Source organism: Rhinolophus sinicus, chromosome 4, assembly GCF_057876585.1.
Source record: "Rhinolophus sinicus isolate RSI-liver-muscle chromosome 4, RSI-T2T, whole genome shotgun sequence".
In the NCBI taxonomy this organism is placed as follows: Eukaryota; Metazoa; Chordata; class Mammalia; order Chiroptera; family Rhinolophidae; genus Rhinolophus; species Rhinolophus sinicus.
In genome coordinates this window covers 45187438-45211729 of record NC_142504.1, presented here as the reverse complement: position 1 = coordinate 45211729, position 24292 = coordinate 45187438, and the positions used below count along the sequence as shown (strand labels likewise).

The window sequence follows — 24292 nt, the reverse complement described above, 5'->3', positions numbered from 1 at the left end:
CAACACCACAGAGGGTAATATGAATATAGTTGAAGCCCCACAGTGCTACTGGTTTCATATCCAGGTCTAAGATTCAAACTCTAAGCTCCCTCCCTCAAGCTCCACCCTTTCTGAGAATCGTCTCCCAGGACAAAACAGCAACTTATTATATGCTCAGTGACAGGAGCTTAGACACCCTGAGGTTAATTTCTGCCTGGATCAGAGTCCATTGCTTTACTCAGTCTAAAATTGGTGCCAGAGAATGTTTAATGAGCTCCAAAGAGGCAATCACCAGCACAGAAGTGAATTTAAATTTCACACTAATGCCAGCTAGTGCTTCATGGGCAGAACTGCAGCCAACCAACCTACATTTTATAGCTGTCTTTTTCTCATTTGCATTTGGGTTTTCTTCTATGCCACTAGCACCCCAATTTGTTTTTAACGTGTGTTGTTCCGAAGTACAGGTTTTAATGTTCTATATAGATAATTCATTTTGATTTGGTTGGATGGTTTTCTGATTTTATGTAAGGCACATTAATTCTCTGCCTCTTTTTCCCCTGCTCCCCTGTCCCCAATTCTCTCTACTGTCACTAACGAATAAAAAAGAAGACACAATTGGATAAAATATAATCTAGCGCGGAACAACCTAATTTTTCCTGATTACAATAAAAGACAAAATAAGAACCATGTATCGTTGTGTTTTATTTTGCCACTGTTTATCATTAGGGTTTAAGAGCCAGTAATCAATTTGTAAGTCCTCCCAAATGTCAAGGAGGGAATCCACATGATAGATTAGAGGAAATGTACCAAGAGCGCTTGAGCCCCACATCCAGTCATGTCAGCATCAGGTTGTTGCTAATGCTCACTGTGTGTGCAGTGAGCAGTTTTCCTAATTTTCAAAAGAATCCTCATGGCTTATAAATGGCTTGTACCACTGGCAAGGTGGTAACAATGCAAAAAAGCTACCTTTTAAATCCTGACTTGGTACTACTAATGATTTCTCACTGAAAGGATTAAATATTGAGATTTTACATAGTGATTCAATAAAAGGCATAAGCTAAACTGGAAAATAGTATCAGTTTACTACCAGATATTTAGTTTGGATCTAAAGCAGTAGAAGAGGTCATATAGAAAATTAATCATTTGAATGACTTATTTATGCTTATTCATACACCAATAAATATTTATTGAATACTACTGTACACCATCTATTATAGGAATAAGAGGTGATAAAAACCCTTAGAAACTGGGTCCATTAGCAAGGGGTTGGCAATAACAGGGATAGAGGACTAAACTGTAGGAAAAAATAAAAAAAATAAAAACACTCCTAAATAAAGGATAGTTCAGGGACATTTAGTTTTCCGGTTGTAAAATATTCTAATACTGGTCGTCAGTGAATTGAGTCTACAATCCTAGGAACTGCTCCGCCTGGCAGCCTCTCCCCATCACACCAACCCCGATCTCACTAGTAGGTCTGGTCCTCTCGGAGAATAGCTGCATCTGCAGAGGCTGAGCTAGGCTGGGCACAGGCCTGAAAGAAGCAGGAGTGAATGTGTGTCACTGAAAATTAGCACAGGGCCTGGTTTCCTGCCAAAGGCTTTCAGCCACATGGGAACAGGTGGAAAGGGAGTAAACTCCTGTTCTTAGCCAAAACTATAAGTTTTTACATGAAAAGTTTGGAAAGTGCATTTGACTGCATACCGCCATATGGCTACTCAACTGGCACATTTTAGAATTTCATGATGCTATATGTGTTCAATATCAATCATTTCCCTGAGACACATTCATTTAAGACTTTGAGCGTAATTCCATAAGTTATAATTCTTTTTAACCTTAGCTTTTAACCAGCCTCAACAAATAGAACATACGAGTACTAGCTATTAGTTTTCTGGTGACTGAGCCCCCAGTTCTGATTACTTTGAAAACACTCTTCCCTTAAAGATTTAGGAGGAGGAGGAAATACTTCCTTAAAAATAAGTATTACAATCATTCCCCCTTAAAGTCACAATGATGAATATTGAACTTTTGAATTACGGAACTTTCACATACAAAGTAAGGAGTCATATTTTTGTAGTTCATTGACAGCAGATATAAAGCAAATGACTGTAACAGAAAGCTTTGAAATTAAATGTAATCCAGTGATAAAGGATGATTTGTCTGCAATTCCAGAATTAAGAAAGCAGGGTAAAACCCTCCTCAAATTTGTTCTCAATCTGATGATCTGTTGTATCACCCCAACCTAGCATTCCTGCCAAGCCTATTGAACATAAAGTGAGTCATTGATGCCAAGGCACATTATGGAAAAGTAAAGCCCTCAAATGATAGTAAATTTACATATATTGCTTGATTTTACTCCCATGTTCCTTTTGTCTTTAATTACATTTTTCTTTATTCTATTATGAATTCTATAATGAATTTTAATTCTATTCCAGGTAACTTGACAGGGCATAGGGCATTAGTTTGTGAATAAACAATTGGCAAGGCACAAATGCTTTGAAAGATAGAAATTTATGTGAAATGAAAAAGCCAATGATAGAGCTTAGTCTTCTAGGCTCTGAATACGAAATAAAATATATCAAATATACTTTTTTCTTATTGCATATTTTCAGTCCATTAAGTTTAAGACATAATTGGATTTTCCCCCAAATAATCAAGCTTAAAATCAAAATTCCTTTTCATGGGGGTTTTACATAATTCAAAAACCTTGCTTCTATATTTGGATAGAAACTACTGTGATAAGCATTCATATAGCTATTTATTCAACACATATTTATTAAGTATTTGCTATGTACACAGCTAGGTACTACTGAGATTGTAAAAATGAGTTACTGATGAAACCTGTTAAGACACAGTTGCATAGAGTTAAGACATGCATAGAGATAACCAAAATACAAGCAATAAAACTTTTTCCCCATTGATATAAAAGTGATTTTTGGTTAAATGCTACCAAAGTTCAAAAGAGGAGAAATTATCTTCACCTGAGTTCAGGAGAAGAGAGAAGTTTTTCAGAAGAGTTGGCATTTAAGGAAAGCCATGGAAAATAGGTAGGATTTAGATATATAGAGTTCAGGGAAGGGAAATCTAAGTGCAGGGGAAAGGAGGTCTGTACTAGGGAGGCAGGGAACTATTCTGACCACTGGTGATATTACACAGGACATAACAAGCACGGACCTTTGTTTTCACAGAATTTATGTTCTGGGGAGGAAAAGAAAACAAATATAGTAAGTAGGTAAATTATATGGCATATTGGAAGGTGATGAGTGCAATGGAGAAAGATAAAGCTGAGCAAGGAGGATGGGGAATGTGTTCCATTTTAAATGAGGTAATTAGGATAGGCCACAGCACAGAGAAGACATTTCAATGAGGAGATGAGAAAGCTAGCCCAAAGATCACATCACAAGGAGCTGAAGTAGACGGGAGCGTTCGTAGATGAAGTTGTTGGCAGAATCAGGATGGATTGCAGAGGGCCTCAAATGCCAAGCTAGGGAGTTTGGATTTCATTTTAGAGACACTGGGGAGATAGCAACAATTTCTGAAGATTAAAAAAGATCTGGGCTATGCTTTATGTAGATGACTCGGGCAGATAGTTTAACACGGAAGGGGCAGAAGAAGGAGGCAGGGAGACCTCCTTCAATATCCTCCAAATTAGGAGATAGAAGGGCTATATCAATAGTCCAGAAATATTTGGCTTATACAAACAATCTGTTTTTATTCATTCATTTAATATATAGAGAGGAACTTTTACACATCAGATACTACTCTGGACTCACAAAATAATATAAGTGAACAGAATAAGCAAATATATCTACTCTTGTAGACCCTGCATTCAAAATAGTAGGAGTCAAATAATACACATAATAAACATAACATAAACAATAAACATAAGTAAATACATTATGAATATATAATATGGGAGAAGGTACTATGTCCTCTGGAAAAAAAGATAGAGTAGGCTAACGGGACCATGAAAGTACTGGGGTGGGTGGCAGGAGGGCTGGAGGAAAGGCGTAGTATTAAATGTTTGACCCCTATCAGAGGCAGTATTCACACTTCCAAAAAAGTTATAAAAATCTCTATGCTGACTTAAGACAGATATAATAAAAAAAAATAGCTTAAATTTAAAAACACATCAATATAATGCAATGGCCAAAGGAACACAAAAGTATTTCTAAATCTCAAGTCTTGTCTATATGCATAATGATGATGTATGTTACTTATAAGATACACTAAGAAAAGATTATAAAAGTAAGTAAAGTTAAAGCGTTGTCTTTCCAGACAGAACCCAGGCAAATCTATCCCACAGGAGAAACACATTGGACTTTAAATGATAGAGAAAAAGAATTGTCTGCTACAGACCTTGATTCTCATAAGAAATAAAACAATGAATTGTCCCCTGATATATAACAGTTAAGTACAAAGTTTTGTAAAAATTTTTGAGAAAATTAATGCTCACATCAAGTTCAGTTTCAAGATATCATTATCATTCAGTGACAAATTATTTTCCCAAAAACACTGGTTACAAATCTTTTCAATGATATTTTCTAGCAACATATTTATGGGTCAGATCAGTATACTTATTATAATGATCTCCATCCATGATAATTTTATATGATTTCCAAAATTAGACTGAGAAATGGACAAAGTTTTAGAATTGTACTGTTTGGAAAAATCTTTTGTTTCCTACCCAACAAAACTATGGCAAGTCTAGCAAGTCTCACACTAAGTGACGTTATTTGGTTCTCAAGTTTCCAAATTTAGGTTACTCATTTACCAACCACAACTCAAAGCCTACCCACTACAATGAAATAGAATGGGCACTACTAAGTTGTGCTAGCACAAATATATCGCCCAATTGAGGAATCAATTACACAATGCAAAGTAATTTTTCTAACAACAAAAAATAATTTCTACTTTTGATAAAGGTAAAGTAATTTATATCAGAACAACCCCTTGGAGACAACAATTTAAACCCTGGACAAACTTATAGTAAACGTCTTTCTGAAGGCACCGGGAAGAAACCAAAAGTAAGCAGAAACTAGAAAAAAAAGACTGGTACGGGGTGAGTTTCCCAAGCTTCTTACTGCTTTTGCTTCAGGGAAGACACACATGGCACAGTGAAGAGTGACCAGAAGTTGGATAGCTCTTTTGTTTTAAGGGTTGAAAAATCAGAGGTCAGATTTAGGGGCTACTACAGATACAGGGAAATGAATGAGGAAATTCTGTGTCATTACCCTTCAACCAAAGATCAGTGGGAGAGCACCTGGTGAGCAAAGTTGGGTTTTATTGACTCAGAAGTAAGAACACACACCATGGGGTACCATGGGGAATCTCACATATTCTAAAATTTGGGCTTGTGTTATGTTCTTTTGGAAACTTCAAGAAAGTTGAGTTACACTCTAGATTTGACACTAAAACAACAAAGAAGTGGAGGTAATTCTAGGTTTGGAAATCTTAATGTTTCTTATCTTAAGACTACTAATGAAGCAGCAGTCATGTATATCAGCCACAGAGGGGAGTTTAGTCATTTTTGTGGATTGGACAATTTTCTTGTTTTTATCTGTTTTTAGATATGATTATAGAATGAGCTTGTTTTTGTCTTGGTTCATCATGGTCACAGAATGACCCCATCTGATATTTGTATTCTGAATTTTTTTTTTAAATCTTCTACAGTAGAATATCACAGCCTATTGTGAGTGCCTGGCTAACTCCTAGCAAATAAAGTCTCACCTGTTAGTTCCAGGCTAGCACCTAGCTGTTGAGGTTTGCTTTTCTCTTTCTCTCATCTGCAAAGGAGACAGTCACAGAAGGAAGCTTTAAATTCTGCCCATATATCTGGCTGATACCTGAACCTACCTATATCTAGGCAGAGTCCATGCAGCCTTGTTAAAGTTAAAAATCTAAACAGAAATTTCAGCAGCTGCCCACTCTACACAAGACAGAGTGTGAACATGCCTATTTTGAACATGCAATATAGCTTAAAATTTCAGCAGGATTAACCACCTGCTAAAACAAAAAATAAACGCTTTTCAGAAGAACATAGCAGAAAGCAAAGTAATGTCCAGTATAGAATTAGACATATGAAGAAACAAGAAAATGTCACGCATACTGAAGAATAAAAGAATCAATGAGCATCACTACAAGATCGCTCATATGATGGAATTAGCTGATAATTATTTTAAAGTGTCTATTATAATTATGTTTGAGGATATAAAGGACAATAATAATCAGTGAATAGATAGGAAATCTCAGCAGAAGAATGAAAACTGAAAAAAAAAAAAAAAAGGAAACTCTAGAAGTGAAAAATTCAATCTCTGAAAAAAAAAAAAATCACTGGCTGTGCTTTATAGCAGATTAGAGATAACAGACCAAAGAATCAGTATCAGTAAACTTGATGGGAGATTGATAGAAATGATTCAATTTGAAGTCACAAGAATAAAAACATTAAAAGAAATAAGCAAAACCTCTGTGACCTAACAACATTAGAAGTTATAACAGATGTATTGTTGGATTTATAGGAGGAGAAAAAAGAATGAGGCAGAAAAAATATTTGAAAATATTAAAACAGCGGACCCAAATCCCCAAATTTGGTAAAAAGCACAAATTTACAGTTTTAGCAGCTCAGAAAACTGCAAGAATATTTTTTTAAAATTCAAATCATACTCAAACTGTTGAAAACCGAAAATAAAATAAAAAAATTAAAAATTTGAAAACAGCCAGAGTGAAATGACACATTAACACATAAGAGAATGAGGTTACAAATGATAGCTAACTTCTCCTTAGAAACAATGGAGGCTAAAACTGGAAAGCCACTGAAAGGAAAAGTCTGTCCATTGAGAATTTTACATCTAGTAAAAATATCCTTTAAGACTGAAGGTGAAATAAAGATATTTTCAAATAAACAAAAACCAGGTAAAACCATTACTTGTAGTGTGCAGATTCATACTGTAAGAAATAGTAAAAGAAGTTCCATAGCCAAACAAAACTGATACCTGATGGAAATTTGGGTATTTAGGAAGCGATGGAGAGTACAAAAAATGGTAAATATGTAGGTGAATATAAAAATAAAACTGAAAGTTAATAATAAAAGTTATTGATAACAAACCCAAAGAAAACAAATTATACTTCAAGTGTCCATTGTGAAGTACATGAACTTGCCAATCATTTCCCTAATAAGATAAAATTATTTTGAGTATTGCCTCCGGCATTCCTCCGATCCTTAGAGGCTCAAAACAGTGTCAAGTTTAGCAGCAAGTACTAGACTTAAGGGCATTGCTTGTTAGCATTACCAAATTAGATATTCTTGACACAAATAGTAAGACCACTTGGGCAATCAATATAAAAAGCATCTGTTTTGTGAAATTAATTGGAAAATCAGATTTCATGTTTAAATATAAATTCTGAGTCTCTAAAATAGACTGAAACAGCTTTCAAACCATTGCCCATGTCAGCTTCTTTCACTATATGCATCTTCTTTTTAAAACAAATTTAAACAAACCAAAGAATAAAGCCAAATATCTTGACATTTCAGGTCAGTTTACTTTAAATGAGGATGTTTGTTTATATTGGAGCTACCAAGTTATTTGCTTTAATGCCCCTCATTGCTCTAACATGCTTTTTTGCACCTTGACTGATGGTCACTATTATTAAAGATGAATTCTAAGGCTCAGAATTTGCTTTTACATGTGCTGAAATTCATCCTTTGCAAGCCAAGGTAATATCATTTATACTATGTTCAGCACACCCTGTTACTGAAGTTAGCAGAGCATTTAAGGACTGGAGGTTTAATAAAATGCACTTTGAGAAAAGGATAAGAATTTATCATAGTGGAGGAGACAGTAAATGATTCTGAGCTAAAGAATAACTTTCTGCATGTGTGTGGGGGAAGCATGCTAAAGAAGAAATTAGGAGTTCTGGATTCCAGTTCTGGCTTTGGTGGTAAATGGATATGGCAACTTCAGAAAATCATTTAGTCTCTTTTGTTGTTATAGAAACATATACTAGAATGTTTCAAACGTTCCTTTATATACAGGGATAGTTTAATGCTTGCTATACTTGAATTCTACGAAAATGTTTATTTGGTATCACGTTAGGCATGTTGAAATGGGTCTACAGGCTATAGGTCTTTAATATGCATTTCACCAAAGATAAGAAAGCACCCACAATAAGTGATAACAAAAATCACAATTTGAAGACTACTGTGTATTTTCATGAAAAAAGGCTTGTACATCTACATAATAGACAAACACCTCTGAAGGTCTGACTTCCAAATAGTGTAAAGAAATTCATCTGTTGATCTGACAAAAATAATTTCCGGTATCAGTTGACGGTATATTTGGTGGAACTTGTTAATATTTGGTTCTGCCATGAATATAAGTACCATATTACAAAGATCTATAGCTTGAAGAACAATTTTAAAATATAACTTCCTTTCTTTGGTCAGCCAAATGTATGTATTCCCCTACGGGACAACACCCCAGTTTGACCTTAGCAAAAATCCAAGAATGCATAAATTGTGCTGGTATATATGATAGCCAAAATCTTGCACTGTGAACATCACAAGATTCTGTCTTGTCCCATTCCACAGTCACATTTCTATATGGATGACAAATCAAGATCTCTGATTAAACAGTCTGTATTAACTTTTTTACCTCAAAATCCAATTGGTCTGATTGGAGAAAGATGGGTCACTTTCGTTAAGAAACGATGGACTACATTTTTTATAATATTGTGTTTCTTTATCATGTTGTTTATTACCTAAACACCACATTAGTCTGAGTCACAATCTTTAGTCTCAGAAACAAATGTGATCCAACTGAGAGTGCCCCAAGATACCAGGGGTCATTAACAGTCAGTTTCAGCAGGAGAGCAATGTATCTCCAAATAAGATCTGTCTCCAAATAAGATCTGTCTCCAAATAAGACTTGTCAGATGGATGTGCTTGCGGACCAAAGGAGGGTGTGAGAAGCGAGCCCACTCCCCCAAAGGAAAAGACTGGTAGGAGTCAGGCAGCCAAGTGGGAATCCAAGTCTGTGATTCATAAATTATTCTCCACTATAATTATTATGACGATCAGTGTGCTTCTATCAATGCAAAAGTAAACTCAAGCATCAGTCTGGTAATATCAATGCTATAGATTCATAACTATGCACTATAAACAATTGTTTATTCTGTCATTAACTCATATAATAAATTTAGTTTTTTTGTTTTGTTTTCCTCTCCTGAGGCAAATGGGAACAGAGGAGCAGCTGCAACATCAGCACTTGCATTTTGCCAGTTGTTCAGAGAATAGACCAATTAGTGAGAATGGGTAGTAATACATGCATTTGGCAGCCATGTTTGTACAAAATGAGGGTAATATTTAAAATAAGACAATTTTAATGGAACATCATGGCACCTGAGAGTACTTTGGAAGAATACAACATCAAACATCAGATACTTCTAAACAGACGACTATGGGATTCCTCTCCTCCACAGCAGCAACTTGCAACCCTTCGATCCAGTTGAGTTCTGTAATCTGCTGATCCTACCCAGATTTCATAGTCCCTCGCTCCCAGCACCTTATTCCCTACCCAGCTTAAATTCTCTCATTTATCATTGTATTCACTTTAATGCATTCACCCTGACTCCCTTGCTCCTCTTATTTATACACACAATCCTAATTAAACCCAGCTCTCTGTCTTCTCCATGTCTTCCCCATACTGCTTAATGTGGCTAGAGAAAAATGATCACAAATTTCAAGTGGGCCCTTAATGTTACCATCAGTCATTCTATATTTCGCCACTCCTTTCCCAGTCCCTTAGACTTGAGGACTTCTCATTTCTCCTCAAAATCTGGTATCTCCTCTGCTATAATCCTGCTTCCTTCTTGGTGAGAAGTTGCTATAATGAGAAGAAAATACTCCCCACCTAAATACCTCTTTTCCCCATGTGCTACCTTGATCCTACTAACATGAACGGATACGCCATGCTCCTAGCATGGGCCACCCCTCCACTGTGCCCTAGTCTCATCCCTTACCTAATACCTATTTAAATAAATTGAAATTCTCCTCTCTTTCTATGTAAATGTCAATTTCTTCCTCTCTGGTGAATCATTATCTTTAATACAAACATGCTAAAAATGCTTGTCTTTTTAAAAAATCAATTTTGTGGCCCTCTTTCCCCTCCAGCTACTGTCCTATTTCTCACTTTTACAGTAACAACTGAAATAAACAAAATGATTTATCTGCACTCTCTGTCTCCATTTCTCTCTTCCTGAATTCTGCATGTCACCAAAGCCAATGGACATTAGTAAATCCTTATCTCATATAACAAATCAGCAGCATCTGACACAGTTGATCTTTCTTTCTTTGAAACATTTCTTCACTTGGCTTAGTGGACACAATTCTGTCTTGTTTTCTTCCTCTCTTTCTGGCTGTGACTTCTCAGTCTCTTTTGCTGATTCCCCCTTGTCTCCCCAACTATGAAAATTATGTCCCAGCGCTGAGTTAGGAAGTACTCGCTACTTTCTATGCTCTGTCCTTAGATGATCGCATTAGCTACATGGCTTTAAACACCACATATGAGCAACTGACCTCAAATGTGCACTTTCCCAGGGGCCTCAGTCCTGAATTCCAGAACTACATATCTAATTGCCTGCTTGATCGATCCTCTGGTAACTAACATGCATCTCAAACCTATTATGTTCCAAACAGAAGTTGCTATATTTTTCTACCCCTATAGATAGCTCTCACTTCCATGAACACTTGACTCAAAGTCATTATTTTTTTTTTAATTTTGCCTTCCCTGGCCTCTCTTTTAAAACTCTCTTTTTCCCCTTGCCCTGACTTGGGACATTTAATGTTTCGCTTCCTTAGTTACATGTTTTCCCGCTTCGTAGTTCTTGCTATCTCACATATATTTTACTGAGTTATTGTTAGTATGTTTGGTTTCCCTCATGAAAGACAGGATATTTTTCTGTTTTGTTTATTGCTGTATCACAAGCATCTGGAAGAGTGCCTAGTATACAGTAGGCACTCAGTAAACATCTGTAGTATGAATAAATGGGATATGCTAGAAATACAACGTGTGGTTTCCATGGGGCTCAAAAACGTTTCATAGTCACAAGGCTTAGTAACGTTAAAACTACTCTATTTTTATAGCCTTCTATTTTTTTATTCTCCACATTAAAATGAGTTTGCATGTGCTCAGATATACTTGAAAATAATGATATATATCAAAATTCTTTCCATATTATACACTAGATATACACATCATTACATGTACATCTGCTTGAAAAAGAACAGCTTCGTGACTATGGAGCTGGACATCAGAAGTCTAGCTGTTACAAAAGGGTCTCATGCTCTTTGTTTTTTCCATTTTGCCTCAGTTCTGTGCTGACTGCACATCATTTTCTGGGCAAACGATACTCTTTATATCTCAGCCAATACAGTTTCTTCTGCTTGAAGTGTTCTTTCTTCATTCTACAACTGAAAGAGTGATATTTATTGTTTAAGATCTTACTCGGATTCTCCATACCTCTGTGAAGCCTTATGATACACCAGTTAGAATGATTTATTCTTTCCTCCATGTTCATATTACTATGCTAGTTAACCTGTTATATTTGGATCATTTGTTTACATATCTGTCTCCCACTAGATCATGAACTTCTAATAAGCATAGACATCTCTGTATGTTCAGCATTTAACCAAAATCTGGCACATAGTAGATACTGAATCATTGCAAAGGCTCATCAATTCATAGACTGCAAGAACTCTACCTATGTAAACATATTTTTAGGAATTCATTGTTAGAATGAAAATTTTAAAAAGATTAGTTTCAAGAAAATAACACAATATAGTTTTCCAAATTAAGTAACTACAAATCTACCAGCCAGGAATGATAAAATAATGTAATATAAACATTTTAATATTATACTAGAAATTCAAATGAAAAGTTTGGGATACTTAAAATTTTCTACATAGAAATATAAAGACAAATGGCTTGATTTATTTTTTTTTAATTATGAATTAATTTCTAGGTTAAGAATTATAGCACCAAAATGATTGTATGAACTTCGTTTAAAACCAAGAAAACCAGCTAAATTTAATGAAGTCAAAAGTAGATAAATTTTTTGAGGGCACTATTGGTACATGCTTTGGATTAGCCCTGTAAAGTTTATGTAAACAATTTACACAAAAGTTGTGTAAAGAATTTGAAAAAGTTAATTAGGAGCCCTTATTTTTCTCCCTAGTTGTAGATTTAAAATGGCAAATTCAATGTAGCAATGCCATTTCAATATGAGGATTTGAATATCACAGTGTGATAAATTCATTAGTTGTAAGAAAGAATAATATTAATATAAAATTATGATAAAATTGTTAATTTCACAAATACCTGTTATTTCCTTTCATATTGCTATGACAATATAATATGCAGATTGACAATACTTGAGTATCTTAATGTGTAAGTATATGTGTGAAATTTTTATCATACACTATTTTCCAAGATAGACATTTTTTTTTTTCCAAGTAAGGTCTTTAAGAGAATAAAAGATATCTTTGCACAATTCCTCTATGAACATGTGCCTTTTATAACTTGTATGGTTTTTTCCTTATATGATATTTTTAAGACAAAATTGTCAACTGAAGTATAATAATGGTGTAAAAGTTCCAATATTAAAATTTCCACCCAGATTAAAAAAGAATCATTGTGTAATGTCAGTTCTTAGAATTAAAGGCCTGCAATTGGATTTTAATTCTTCTGCTCCCATGCTCAATTCCTTCAGTATCTTAGCTACTAATGAGAAGCCCCTTTCCCTAGTAAATTCTGACATTAACCTTCCTTGACAATTTTATTGAGAAGTGCCCTACATTTCCTATATTGGAAGAAGGAATGTGATATCAGGAATTTGAGTTTCTTCTTTCACTTTGTATCTCCAGGGGCATTTTATTCAATACGTAAGTATATGTGAGAGAGAGAAGCACATGATGTCCATTAGCTTGTCCTCTTAAAATCAGGTAGCAGGAAGTCAAACCAATTATCCTCAGTGTCCATTTCCAACAGGCACCTGAGGCAAATGCCTAGAGGGTGGCATTAGGAGATGACACAGAGGGTGCCAAAAACATGTATACACATTTTAAGAAAGGAAAAAACTGTATTAAAATTGTAATACTTAACATATACCAATAACAAAAGATGAATACAAGTAAAGTTTGACTTCTGCAATTACAAGAGAAGCTCAAAATGGTTACCATCAGCTCAATTTTAATACAGTTTTTTTCTTTCTTAAAACGTGTACACATGTTTTTGGCACCCTTGGTATGTATCTCCAAACAAGAATCCACTAGGAGACTGTGGGAAGGCAAAGTTAGCCATAGCTGTTGTTTATTTATTGAGTGAGTACTATGTGCCAAGTGTGCTATAGGAGATAATTCCTCATCCTCATCTCTATGTCAAAAAACCTTGCCAAGAAATATAATTTCCATTTTACAGAAGAAAATGAAGTTAAAAAGCCCAAGGAATTTGTCCAACTTTATACAGCTAATATGTGCCAGCAGCCAGACTCCATTCTAGTCTCTCTTGCTACACACTACATTGCTCTCCAATGTACATAATAGAAGTTGGATTGGGACAAAGAAGAAGAAAGATATTAGACTCTACTAAGGCTCATTTCCCCCTTTTTTTACCAGAACATGTAGAGATGGGTGACCTGGAGAATTGCTTTCATTCTATAGCTTGAGAAAAGAAATAACCTTGCATATTCACAATTTGTCCCTCAGTTACTAGACAAGTTGTAGTTTCCAAAATTGACTAAAACTTCATAAAAAGTTCTCTACAATAGTGCTTCTCTAACATCAATGCACAATTTAACCATTTAGGTTCTTATTAAAATATTCAGATTCTGATTCTGTAGGTTGGGATGGAGCCCAAGATTCTGCCTTCTAATAAGCTCTCAGGAGATGCTGATGCAGCTGGTCTATGAACCATACTCAGAGCAACAAAGTTCTGTGCAAAGGTTAGCATCTCTCCTTTGTCTCGTCACTGTAATAGTGGATGGATATCAGGGAGCACTGATGGAGAGGTCTCCACATCATTTTGGACAAATAAAAATTACATGATTCATGGACCCTATCCAGAGTTAATTTTTCATGTATCAAATCGTTTAGCCCAATTTCCTTTAATTCTACCTCTCATTGCTCACTTTTGATCATTAAATTCCATAGTTTCTTGGAGAAAATATGTAGTGATTTCTAGTATGATTAACATCTATTTTCAGCTTTAGTAAAACTGAGATAATAAAGACAATTGATTAAAACAAATGGAGATTTTGAACCATTTAATTTCATCAACACGTATAATACTTCTTCCATGATATGGACAAGAAGATCAGCTTTTTAAGCCATAACTGTAATATACATTAACTATGTTTAATCTCCTCTATTAGGCAATGGACATAGGAGATAGTCAAAAAGTAATTCTGTTTTGGGAGAGTATATTCCAGTGGGAGAAACAGAATAGTAAATAGAGAAGCATGTGTGCCTGCGTGAGGGTGTGCGTATACCACTATGGGGAACAATCAACTTTTCCCAGGATCAGGGGAATAGTAATCAGGGAACGTTTAACAGAATACCTGTATCTATAACTAGCACCACTTGGAAGGGAACATTCCAGACAATGAGAGAAAAACACGCAGATCCTCATAAGCATGACATAACATGGTATGATTTGGTACTTTTGGCTCTAACAGTTGTTGAGTCAAGTATGAGAAAAGTCCAGGCTTCTATGGTAGACTTTAATTCAGGCAAACCCAGATATGGAGAATTCAGTAGGCTGGAGAGAAATGAATGAAATGAATTCAGTAGGCTGGAGAGGAATGAAAACTGCTAACTTCATCAAAGGCCTGCCCGTCTCCAGCCGTAGTTAAATGTGTTCTTTCAGGTTTGGGTGACATGAACAAGTAATAGATATAGCAATAGTTTAATCCCAATTTCTTTTTCCCCTGACATAGATAAACGATCAGCCATGGCTTTTCTTAAATTCGAATGAAAGAAAGACTTATGATTCCCTAAGTAGCAACTACATATTAGGAAATAAAAGTTACCATATGCAGCAACACACGAAGACTTGCATGCACAACAGGAATGAGTTATCATAACTTGGGGATCCACAAACAGCAGAATTTCATATAGAATTAACCAATCCCAGACTTTCTCATGTTTTTTTTTCTTTTGAAATAAAAAAGGAGTAAAAGATTTCATTTTCTGAAATGTTTTTTTTTTACCTAGCACATATTGAAAGAATAATGCACATAGGTGTGTGGAAGGGGCTGTGTATAACTCAAAGGAATGATTTATAGTCTCCTTTTCTTTCTTTCATAGCAGTGAGAGCACCTAGAGGACTGTCTTCTCAGTCTTACCCACAAAGCATTATTATAGCCTTAGCTGGAAAGGGGTCATTCAAGGGACACCCCATCCTGTTCTTTAAATAGATACACCTGAATTACCCTAAAGAGATCAATATTTCCATCAAAACAAAGAAAGTTTAAAAAGTAAACCTAGTAATTTTTCATAAGACTTAACAACTCTTATACTTAACCTAAAGCCCGACCACTAAAATAGAAACCACTTACATCAATAACTTTATGAGAAGTCTAGTTATAAGTTACTTGTCCTACTTACAAAATCACTTAATTTCAATTCTCTCATTTTTTTATATGTATGCAGCTTGCTATTTTCTGGCTTCTTGGCTACGTTCATTCTTTTCAGGAATTTTTACAGGGAACCCGCAAACTGGGTACAGGGGTGAAACAGGCTTGTACTACTAAGAACATATTTAAAAATGATTATTACTGAGTTCTATGATTTAAGTTTTGTGGAAGATCAGAGGACAAGAATGTTTCCTCCTTCTCGTACTCTGGTGGGACTGTAAGTTTTCTATAAGGTGTTAGGCTGACAGCGAAGAAATGAAAACTCTACTATATATCAATAAGATGATGTATTTATAGGACATGAACCACAAGAGAGCTATACAAAGCACTTTCAATAAGCCTCAATTAAACTGATCAATATCGCTAAAGGAATCTCTAAAAGTACCTCTGACAGAAAACTTCTTTGAGATTAGTTTCAAATGCTGAGATAGAGTCCTTCAAAGCATAATGGGAAGTAAATTCCAATGTTTAAGTCCTAACTCTCAGGATCTCAAGGTTATGGCTTGAATGAATGAAAGCTTGATTATTCTTGAATGAAAGTTATTTTTGCTTTTTATACTTGAAAAAGTAAACATGAGCAGTATCCTGTATTAAGACTTATAAGGACACACCTTGTACTAAATCACTTTGAACATTTTTATTCATGTTTTTTCTAAAATGTTAAATTGTTCTTATCCTTCTTCTCTGATAATTCAGAGACATATTTCCTATCAGTCATTGTCCACTTGAAGTCCCACTTCTACAAATCTTTTCCTCAATATTCTAGTTTTATTAAAATCTGCACAACCAAATACAGTTCTTGATTACAGACTCTCAGAGCAATACCAATTGTTTCTTGTGAATTTAAGCTCCACAGTTGAAACGTAAGATCCCTAAAGACAAGCTTCATACTATATACTCTGCTTCACAATCACTCATATTCATAAGCAGAGCACTAATCACTTCATGACAGATTTGTTTAAAATGCAAATACTGCTAGAAGGGTTAACACCTAGGAAAGCTTTCAGAGCTCACAAGCTAATTATCAGCTTAGTTAGCAAGGTATACACAGTGTCAGATGAGACCTAGGTCATGGATGCAAAGAAGTGGAGAGAATAGACTTAGAAAAAGAGATGCTTTAGAGCAGGGGTGTCCAAACTTTTTTCAACGTTTTTCACCAAGGGCCATATGTGGCAAAATACACAAACAGCCGAGCCACTCACTCAAGGTGAAGTACGTATTGCCTCACCTGGTTTATTTAAGTAAACTAAATATATTTTTGGAATTTGCTGTGGGCCAATAAAAAATGGATTGCGGGCCAGGCTGCAGTTTGGACACCCCTGCTTTAGAGGGAGTAACAGACAAAGAAAGACAAACCACAGTTTTCCCTAAGAACACTTTGATGTGGGTAGCAAAGTTCATTTTGAAATATCTCAACAGTAGACACTCAAGTGTTCTTTCTCAGATGGAAAACTCTGACAAAAGGGAGACCCTGGCGATACTATGGTACAGTTCACCTCTCAGGTGCCCTAATTAGCTAACCCAATGAAAAGAATTTTTCCTTATTGAGCCAAAGATAGATACACTATGTCTTTTCACTAGTATTGGTGCCTTAGTATTCATTGGTTCATTTATACAATCATTTAACAAACGTTTAGTACATACCTAACATGTGGGATAGCACAACCTCAGGCCTAGTGATTCTATTGTGAGCAAAATGAATTTGGACCCTAACTTTAGAAGGTCCTGCCTCCTGGCAGAGAGAGACATTAACCAAATAATGACACTAATATAAAACTAACAATTAAACTAGTTAGTGTAATAAAGAAAAAGCATAATTAGTCCTGAGCACATTTGGCAGAGAGAGCTAATGTAATGTAGGGGGCATCCAAGAGGGCAGAAGAGTGTTCTTGAAGAAGAAAAGGCATGTGGAAGGAAACACGAAGCTTTCTAAAAACCAAAAGACTTTTCCTAAAAAGTTGTCTGAACGAAAGACTGAGAACCCTTCAAAACTTGGGCAGCAATTCCTTAGCTTGGCATTTTGGCTTTTCTGGTCCTTGGGATGAAAGAACCCAGAGGGCTCGATTCTCTTCTGAGGACAAGGGAAGACTCTCATCTCCTCTTCCTTTCCTCCTGGCTGTGTTTGTGCCTTTGTAGGCAATGCCTGGCAAGACCTGACTCCAACCAAACTTTGACTGGCTTTCAAAGTCTTATGGAATCTGTTGCTTGGAGGAAAAAGTCACAGAAACTCCAGGCTGAGAAGATACTAAAGATACCTGAATTACTTGCGGGAATGGCCTAGCTCAGAGATGTCATAATTATAGCAAAGTGATCTCTTATTATTAAATGTATTATTCTCCCAGCCTTAGCCCCAAGGATAAGAGGAAGGGAAGCACATTGAGCCCCTCTGGCTCTGGGATCTCAGCTGGGGTCTTATTAACATGGGAACTTTCTGACCTGCAATGCTTCCATCAGAGTCATCAATTCAGCTTGCTTCTTCATTGGCTGACTGCCTGGCAATGAGCCTCCTATTTCATAACATGTCATTGTTAGTTTCCTTAAAGACTCCAAAGTTTGATTTTCTTTACTGATTTGTGTGTGTGTGTGTGTGTGTGTGTGTGTGTGTGTGGTGTGTGAAAAGGGGGGGAAGCTATTCTGACTGTTCTTTTACAGAGTGAATTTTAAATTTTCAAACACCGTGATTAGGAGATTTTAAAATCATTATCACTTTCATTGAATTAGATATATGTTTGTGTGATTTGGGATAAATAAATCTATGGGAGAAAACAAAACAATGCACTACGTTTGGAAAATATGCTTATTTGACAAAAGCCATTTTTGTAATAAAAAATAGGGAAAGAACTAACCCCTGTGCAGTATGCTTAGCATTTTTTATAAGCCCTGATATGCTTGAAATACACAAAATCTGCTTTAATCTCTAATATCTGTGAATCACTTGGATTGATAATTCACATCATAACAGTGTTCTACGTTTTTACGATCACCTAACGCAGTTGAATAGCAATATACTTTTATTTGTTTATTTTTTCAAATTATATTAAAAATCTTCAGAGTAAGCAACTGAGGTCTTAGAAGTGAAACTGCCGCAGACTGTGTGACTTAGAGCAAAAGCTGAAGATATGACAGACTTAGAGGAGAAATGTACCTGAAATTGAATATAAAATTAAAGTATTTTAAACTCAAAGGCTTTTATCATGACTCTATTTATTTAATGCCATGTTGACAACTAAAAAGGCTTTTAAAAATTGAAAACAGAATTTAGGGTAGTAGAGTTCTAAAAGTGATAGAGAAAATGGATGTTAGAAAGCAGGCCATTACTACATAAGATAGTCTCAGAAAGTTAGAAGCTTTGTGTTCAAAGATGCTTCAAGAATAATTCAGTTAGGATAAAATATCTTTTACTGAAACTTAACTGTTTTATCTCAAGTTTTCCTTTCTATGGCACAGGCACCTTACGAACAACTAATTTTACTCTTAGAAAATGTTCTATTTTCCAAACTTGAAGCTTGAACAATATAGGCATACTGAAATTTATATCAACCTGTGAATTTTTATTTTTTAGCTCTCACTAAGAATTCATTGGTTATCCTGAGGGTTACTGGAGAATCACATACACCTCACTGCAAAAATTTCATGTCAGTCCTAGATATTCTAAATTTTTCCTTATGTGAACTGCTTGTATATTATAGTTATTTTGCTGCTTTTAAAACAAAATTCCATTGGTGGGAAGTTCTTATGATTCATAACTCTTTTGTATGTGAATACTATCTAGTTTAAATATTAGCTTATAGAACAGCTGGTGAGCTACACTCTTAGTTTTAGAAATGGTCCTCTCATTCTAGACATCTGAAATTTCTCTGGGTAAAACCCTCTCACCTGTACTCCTTAATATTTAAGAGTGTCCTTACTAATCCTCCCGTGAATGTCGAGATCCACGTTTTCATTATATTATTTCGTATTTTTTTAATTGTTCAAGCATAATTGCATCAATTTCCCCAACGCACACTATGTACTATAGTCAAATTGTCTCCATGTATAAAAGCAGTAATCAATCTACATGCAGTGTTAAAGTTCCATTTCCGTTGTTCTACTAAAGAGGTGGATCCTACTGCCTCTGTAAGCTCTTAGCTTTTTACCAATATTATTCCCAACAGACCCTAAGAAAATCTGTGCTGTAACTTCTATCCTAAGGAAAAGTGTTCAAGATGAAAACCTTTAAAGGGATACCATTCACTGAAGCAAGTGGTACAATATTTAAAGCACTTATGGAACTGTTTCCATAATGCTGTTCAAATTATTGTACTGGAAGTCTTACTTGTCATAATGTAGAGATGGCTCCCTGCCATCAGAAAACCTTGAGGTCTTGAAAAACTATCATAGAAATAGTTATTCTTTCTGCACTAGTGCACTGTTTTGCATCCTCATGTTGTCCCCTCTAGTGGACAGTGCTGTGCTTCATGCATAAAATAAGAAGAGTCCAACCCCTTCCTCCTGAACCTAGGCTATACTCAGGCAACCCTCTTAGAGTGCTATAAGAGAAAGAACAACCGATTTCACAAACCCCGAAGCAACACATGTTCTTAAACAGTCCCTCAAACACACAGCTCTCTGCTACAGCGCATCCTGCCTCTGCTGGCTGCAGCTTTCACAAACCAAGGAGCAGGGTGGCTGCTGTAGCACCTCCAGTCCCTGTTCAGCTCAGGAATTCCTTGATAAGCACATGTGGGGAACAGGATGTGAGTGCATTCCCTCCCTGCTTCTAACTCTTGGACACGATCTCTCTCCTTGCACAATGGGTCACAATTCAAAAATGGAAAAGATGGGAAGGCAAGGGCACTTTATCTTTTCAGAGATGAATGAGAGGCAAGTAGCCTTATGTTTTTACCTGTCACTTCCTGTGAGGAGAGTCCAAATGTAAAGTGTCACACATGCGTGCGTCTTTTTTTTTTTAAGAGAAATTGTATACTAGCCCACTTAACAACAACAAAAAGTGCTTTATGTCATGTCCAAAGAAATATAATCTACCCTTTTAAAAATGGAAACCTGTGATTGACGGAAAAATATCTTCTGCTAGCCTTGGTGGGTAGTTTGTACTTGAAGGAAAACCGTCACCACCCACTCCCCATTCAAGCCGAGATTTAAAAAGGCAGACAAACTGAAAGGAACCACGAGCCAGTCTTTCCCTATCAGAAAACTGCCATAGGAGCAAGTCACGTTGGGGAAAGGCTCGACCACTAGGACAGACCATCTCCTCAGGACGGGAGGAGAGATATGGAGCCATTTTTCACTAGGTTCACAAGAAAATGTCAGCTCACAGCTGCTAGAGCACTGCCAGAGCGCATCTTAATTTGGTCAAAAGGGACCCAGCCAGTCACCCGCACAGAACATTTTCTTAAAGAGTCCATTACAAATCTGATTTCCTCTGCTCTCAGCATCTTCTGGATATCGTCTTTGGCAATTGCGTGCCACAGATCTGCATCCAATTCAAAACTAAACGCCTTTCCCCAGTTCCTCTTAAAATCATGTGTTTTAGACACTTCTGAGCTAACAGTCCAAAAAAAAAAAAAAAAAAAGAGGAAGCAAAAAACACCTTTCCCCACTCCCCACCCTCCTCCAGCTTCTGGACTAATATCTCTGGGCAGTTTACTTCAGAGCAGAGCAGGTTCTTGACCACAGCACAATGGCAAGTGGGCATACAAGTCTGCTATCGCAGAAAGCACAGGAAATGCTTTCTTTGTAAAAACACAGGAAAATACACATGCTGGAACAAAGATTCTCTATCTACACAGCAAGAAACAAGAGAAATTATGTGTTTGTTTTACACACATCTGTACCCACTTATAAAAGAACAGCTTTGCACCTATTTTAATTATGACATATTGTATTCTTGCCTCAAACCAGATCCCAACAAAATTAATTTTTTAAGCTTTGTCTCCAATGGGAGGTAAAACATACTCTGCCAGAAGAATACCTGGCGTGTGCCTTTGTTGGTAGGGTGCCATTTCAAACTTATTGTATTTGAACTCAATTATGTGGGAAATTAAGATAAGACAGATGCAGTCCGATATCTGAATTATTCTGACATTAAAGAAATGCTAAGTCAGCAGATATTTGCTGTTTACATGTCATAATAACCTAATCATGCATTTGCTGCCTTCTGGAGCAAATTCTAACTATTCTCCAAACAGCCACCTGACAATCTGGGGCTGAAACACACATTCTGACTCAGAAGGAGACATCATGACGGCTCTCCACTGGCTGTATTAAACAAAAGCTCCACAAGCAAACGAGAGGCATTTGGTAAACGAAGTGAGAGTCGAATCAAGTTTAGGTTCACATCTGGTGGAATATGGCACTGCCTATCCAGGGGTTGGGGAGCAGAGGGTTTGGAGGTTATGAATAGAAAACACACACATATACACAACATAGATATTTAAGCCAGACCCGGGTCAGTTTCAGCTTACTAACCTAGAGCTCCGTTCAAAGGAAGCAGAGAAGTCGCTCGTCCTCTCCCACCTTTCCATGGTCCTCTGTCAGTGTCTTCTCAAACCACCTGTACTGATCCAACCCATTTTCAGATCATACAATTTTCTTGATAGAAGTAGTCTCAGCTGAGCTTTGATTGTTTTCAGCATGGATGTCTAGAATTTTCCTCTTTGAGCCAGACACAGCAACATAAAACTGCCGCTGAGGTCTTTTGTTTTCCCCTCCTCTCAAAGATGAAGCATGCAGCACTTCTCTCTCTCTCTCTCTCTCTCTCTCTCTCCCTCTCTCTCTCTGTCACCCTCCCTCTCCCTCTCCCTCTCCCCCTCCCCCTCCCCCTCTCCCTCTCCCTCTCCTTCTCCCTCTCCCTCCCCCCCTCCTCTCCTGCTTACACTCTCTCCCTCATTCCCTTTCACCAACCCCCACCAGCAACCTCACTCGATTCCCTTTCAGTCAGGTCATTTACATCTCCAAGCATGAGAACCTGTGTTCTACACCCGCCCTTCTCTCACTTTTGGATTTTCACAGCTAAAGGTGGGGGAGGGCGGCTCTAGGTGAAGTCAGGTGACCCCTCTGTTAAAAGCCAGTGAGATGGATGGAGTGTGTGAATTTTAATATACACACAGGCACATTTACATTACAAAGCAGCAAGAAAAACCTAGCTTCTAGAGATTAGACATTTTGGGCTTTGCTTTCATAGTCCCCTTTTAGCAATTAAGAGAAGCTAGTATAGTTTAATGAAATGTAATTAAACTTTTAAGTATTAATAACGAGGATGCATACTTTCCGAATGATCCAACTGAACAATTCTTTTAATCCTGTAAGCATGACTGTTTCTTTTTCTTTCAAGGGTCAAAGAATTAGTCATTGTACTATTTACACACTTTTTCAAATTGGTCTTTTCTTTGACACCTAGTTTAACTTATCTCAAAGTTAAGGACCATCATAAAAGACAAAACAAAATAAAAGCTAATGTAAAAGGAAAAATAAGTGATGGAAAACCTGAGCACATAGAATAGATATAAATCAATAATTTTCTATTGTGGAACTAGATTCAATAATGAATAATTTTTTTGTTCTTAGGCAAATAACTTTTCCCTTCAGTGTCTCTGTCTTAAAATAGAAAATAAATGTAGTAAATGTAATATCTCCTCTTCCCACCAATCAGGCAAGCCTGACAGAGAAAGCAGTCCAGGTAGATACACCACTCAGGGTACCAGACACAGAAGTAACTGGAAAAACTAATGCTAACCTTGTACATTATTGAAGATAACTTTATAGTCTACAGACCTACACCCTAAAAAGTAAATCTGCTACCACCTCGTTCCCTGCTCCGATGTTTTCGATATCCAATAGACAGCATCTCTTTGATCGCTACCATTAATTAGGAACGATATGCATTCTGCTTTTAGAAACACTGCAAAGAAAAATGAGATACTCTCCATAAACGATTTGAGAACTCAAGATAAAAAGTACTTTACAAAACTAAGTGATAAGTCATTAGAAAAAGAATCGATAATTTTGGTGAGAACAAGTATCAGAAGAAGAATCTCATATTTGGCCTTTGGTGTTCCATGCATGGATTCTTAATTTCAAGAGGATGGCGATACTGGTGCCTCAGCAAAAAAGGAAAATAGGGGAAGCGGACAGAGAATCACATTATCTCAGTCTTGAAAGATAGCACTTTGAACTCTTAAACAAACAGTCTCTCATTCTCTTGAAAGCGATGTCAGGAGAGCTTGGGATTTACTGCTGGGACTGGGCCCTGCAGCTGAAATACATTCAGTCCCCGGCATCAACATGGCTCACAGGTAGACGAGAAATAACAGCTATTCACTGTCCTTGCTTGTTTTGTGTTTTAAAAGCTTTACCTTTCATGGAAAATATCCTATTTAGGCTTTTAAAATAAATTTGACACTAACTGGCTGCAAATTTAGCTTCGGTGTATGCTACAGAAATTGGCACCAAAACATTGGATAATAAAAAAAATAAATCTTCGCTCAGAAAAGTAAGTTGGCTGAGGCAAATTTAGGAAGACCTAAAATTTTATAGGATGAAAATGTAAAGGATTTCACTTTACAGGCATAAATAACCAAACTAGCCTCTCTTTCCCCTCTCTTCTTCCCTTCTAGTGTTGGGTATCTTC

General features: G+C 36.4%; 1 protein-coding gene across 9 annotated transcripts in view; it reads right to left on the bottom strand.

Annotated features, from left to right (window-relative positions):
- MAGI2 (membrane associated guanylate kinase, WW and PDZ domain containing 2) overlaps positions 1 to 24292 on the bottom strand; it is a 1312004-nt gene that overhangs the window by 674123 nt on the left and 613589 nt on the right. The window contains exon 1 of one of the 9 annotated variants that reach the window (XM_074340651.2): positions 22132 to 22426. The exons of the other annotated variants lie outside the window; for them this stretch is intronic. The gene's annotated coding sequence lies outside the window, so the exon portion shown is untranslated. Of the gene's footprint in view, positions 1 to 22131; positions 22427 to 24292 lie in introns of those variants that run through there. 9 annotated transcript variants of the gene reach the window in all.